Here is a 3595-nt window from a genome sequence, read left to right as displayed (position 1 = left end):
CAGGCTGTGTTTACGCCGCCAGTCCTCTCCCTGTGATCCGACCGAAGCCCGAGGCTCAGCTCCCAGCCCCCGGCCACCCCGGTTGTTGAGCAGACAAGCCTCTCGGGCCAGTGAGTGCCGGTGGGCACCGATTCTCTGTGCGGGATTCTCCCCGCTTTGCCCTCCGCACCGCTGTTGCTGTGCTCTCTTCCGCCACCCGCAGTCTCGGCCCGCCTACGGGCTTCCTAGTGTGTGGAGGAAACCTTTCCTCCTTCACAGCTCCCTCCCACTGGTGCAGGTCCCGTCCCTATTCTTTTGTCTCTGTTTATTCTTTTTACTTTTGCCCTACCCAGGTGCGTTGGGAATTTCTTGCCTATTGGGAGGTCTGAGGGCTTCTGCCAGCGTTCAGTGGGTGTTCTGTAGGAGCAGTTCCACAAGTAGATGTATTTCGTATGTATCTGTGGGGAGGAAGTTGATCTCCGCGTCTTACGCTTCTGCCATTTTCCTCAACTCCTCTATGTGGGGCCTTATGTGTGAGGTGGTTCCTGTTTGGTTAATCATCCCCTTTGTGATGTGGGCCCTTTGGTGTGAGGTGGTTCCAGCTCGGTGAATTATCCTCTTCGTAATATGGGCCTTTGGGGTGTGTTGTTTCCTGCTGGGTTCCTCATCCCCTTTGTGATGTAGGCTGTTGTTATGAGGTGGTTCCTGCTGGGTTCCTCATCCCCTTTGTGCTGTGGGCCCTTTGGAGTGAGGTGGTTCCTGCTGGATTTCTCATATCCTTTCTGATGTGGGTCTTGGGGTAAGTTGCACCTTCTGGGTTCCTCATTCCATTTGCGATGTGGGCTTTGGTTGTGAGGTGGTTCCTGCTGTGTTCCTCATCCCCTTTGTGATGTGGACCTTTGGTGTGAGGTTCTTCCTGCAGCATTCCTCATCCCCTCTGTGATGTGGGCTGTTGTTGTGAGGTGATTGTGGCGTGATTTCTCATCCCCTTTGGGATCTGGGCCCTTTGGTTCGAAGTGGTTACTACTTGGTTTCTCATCCCCTTTGTGATGTGGGCTTTCACGGTAATGTGGTTCCTGCTGGGGTCCTCAACCCCTTGTGATGGGGCTTTGGGTTAAGTGGTTCCTGCTTGTTTCCTCATTCCATTTGTGATGTCGGCTTTTGGTGAGAAGTTGTTCCTGCTGTGTTTCTCATCCCCTTAGTGATGTGGACCCTTTGGTGTGAGGTGGCTCTTGCTGGTTTCCTCGTCCACTTTGTGACATGGGCCCGTTTGTGTGAAGGCTTCCTGCTGGGTTCCTCATCCCCTTTGTGATGTGGCCTTTTAGGGTGAGGTGGTTCCTGCTGGGTTTCTGATTCCCTTTGTGATGTGGGCTCTTTGGTGTATCATGGCTCTTTGTTGGTTCCTTATCCCCTTGTGATGTGGACCGTTTGATGTGAGGTGATTCCTCCTGGGTGCCTCATACCCTTTTTAATGTTGGCTAATGCGCCTCATACCCTTGTTAATGTGCTTCATACCCTTTTTAATGTGGGTGATGTGGTTCGTCCTGTGTTCCTCATACCCTTTGTGATGTAAACTTATGGTGTCAGGTGGCCCCTTCTGGTTTCCTCATCCCCTTTGCGATGTGGGATTTTGGTGTGAGGTGCTTCCTGATGGGTTACTCATCCCCTTTGTTTTGTGGACCCTTTGTTGTGAGGTGGTTCCTAGTGGGCGCCTCATCCCTTTTGTGATGTGGGCTTTCGTTGTGAGGTGGTCCCTGCTGGGTTCCTCATACGCCATGTGTTGTCACCTTTTGTTTTGAAGTGGTTCCTGCTTGGTTCCTCTTTTCCGTTGTGATGTGGGCCCTTTCGTGTGAAGTGGTTTCTGCTGGGTTCCTCATCCCCTTTTTGATGTGGACCTTTGGTTGTGAAATGATTCATGCTGGGTACCTCATCCCATTTGTAAATTGGGGTTTTGGTGTGAGGTGGTTCCTGCTGGGTCCATTATCCTCTTTGTGATGTGGGCTTTAAGTGTGATGTGGTTCCTGTGGGGTTCCACATGCCCTGTGTGATGTGGTCTTTTGGTGTGAGCTGTTTCCTGCTGTGTTCCTCATACACGTTGTGACGTGGGCCCTTTGGTGTGAGGGGTTTCCTACTGGGTTCCTTATCCCCTATATGATGTGGGCTTTTCGTGTGAGGTGTTTCCAGCTTGGTTCCTCATCCCCTTTGTGATGTGGGCCATTGGATGTGAAGTGGATCTTGCTGGGGTCCTCATGCCCTTTGCGATGTGGGCTTTTGTTGTGATTTGGTTTCTGATGGTTTCCTCATATCCTTGGTCCCTCATTCCCTTTGTGATGTGGGCCATTGGGATTGAAGTGGATCCAGCTGGGTTCTTCATCCCATTTGCGAAGTGCACTTTTGGTGTGAGGTGATTCCTGCTCGTTTTCTGATTCCCTATGTAATGTGGGCTTTTGGTGTGGGGTGGTTTTTGCTTCGTTCCTCATCCCCTTTGCAGTGTGCCCTTTAGTGTGAGGTGGCTTCTATTGGGTTCCTCATCGCCTTTGTGATGTGGGCTTTTGGTGTGAGGTGGTTCCTGCTGTGTTCCTCATCCCGTATGTGATGTGGGCCCTTTAGTGGGAGGTGGTTTCTGCTGGGTTCCTCATCCCATTTTTAATGTGGACCATTCGATGTGAAGTGGTTCTTGCTGGGTACCTCATCCCGTTTGTAATGTGGGCGTTTGGTGTTAGGTGGTTCTTGCTGGGTTCCTCATCCCCTTTGTGATATGGGCTCTTAGTGTGAGGTTGTTCCTTGTTTCCCCATCCTCTTTGTGATGTGGGTTCTTTGGTGTAAGGTGGTTCCGGCTGGGTGCCTCATCCCCTTTGTAATGTGGGCTTTTGTGGTGAGGTGGTTCCTGCTGGGTTCGTCATTCCCGAGGTGATGTAGGCTTTTGTTGTGAGGTGGTTCCTACTTGGTTCCTCATCCCATTTCCGATATGCGGCTTTGGGTTAAGTGGTTCCTGCTGGTTTCCTCATTGTGTTTGCGATGTGGGCTTTTGGTGAGAAGTTGTTCCTGCTGAGAACCTCATCCCCTTAGTGATGTGGACCGTTTGGTGTCAGGTGGTTCTTGCTGGCTTCCTCATCTCCTTTGTTATATGGGCCTGTTGTTGTGAGAGGTTGCTGATGGGTTCCTCATCCCCTTTGCACTCTGGGATTTTGGTGTCAGGTGGTTCCTGATCGGTTCCTCATCGCCTTTGCGATGTGGGATTTTGGTGTGAGGTGGTTCCTGATGGGTTCCTCATCCCCTTTCTGATGTGTACCCTTTGATGTGAGGTGTTTCCTGCTGGGTTCCTCATCCCCTTTGTGATGTGGACCCTTGGGTGTGAAGCGTTTCCTGCTGGGCTCCTCATTACCTTTGCAATGTGCGGTTTCGTTGTGAGGTGGATCCTAATGGGATCCTCATCCCCTTTGTGATGTGGACCCATTCGTGTGAGCTTGTTCTTGCTGGGTTCCTCATCCCTTTTGTGGTTAGGGTCCTTTGGTGTGAGGTGGTTCCTGCTGCTTTCCTCATTCTCTATGTGATGTGGGCTTTTGGTGCGAGAAGGTTCCTGCTGGGTTCCTCATCACCTTTGTGATGTGGGCAC

Source organism: Leucopleurus acutus, assembly GCF_964270905.1.
Source record: "Leucopleurus acutus genome assembly, chromosome: 10".
Lineage (NCBI taxonomy): Eukaryota > Metazoa > Chordata > Mammalia > Artiodactyla > Delphinidae > Leucopleurus > Leucopleurus acutus.
This window is presented reverse-complemented; position numbering follows the sequence as displayed.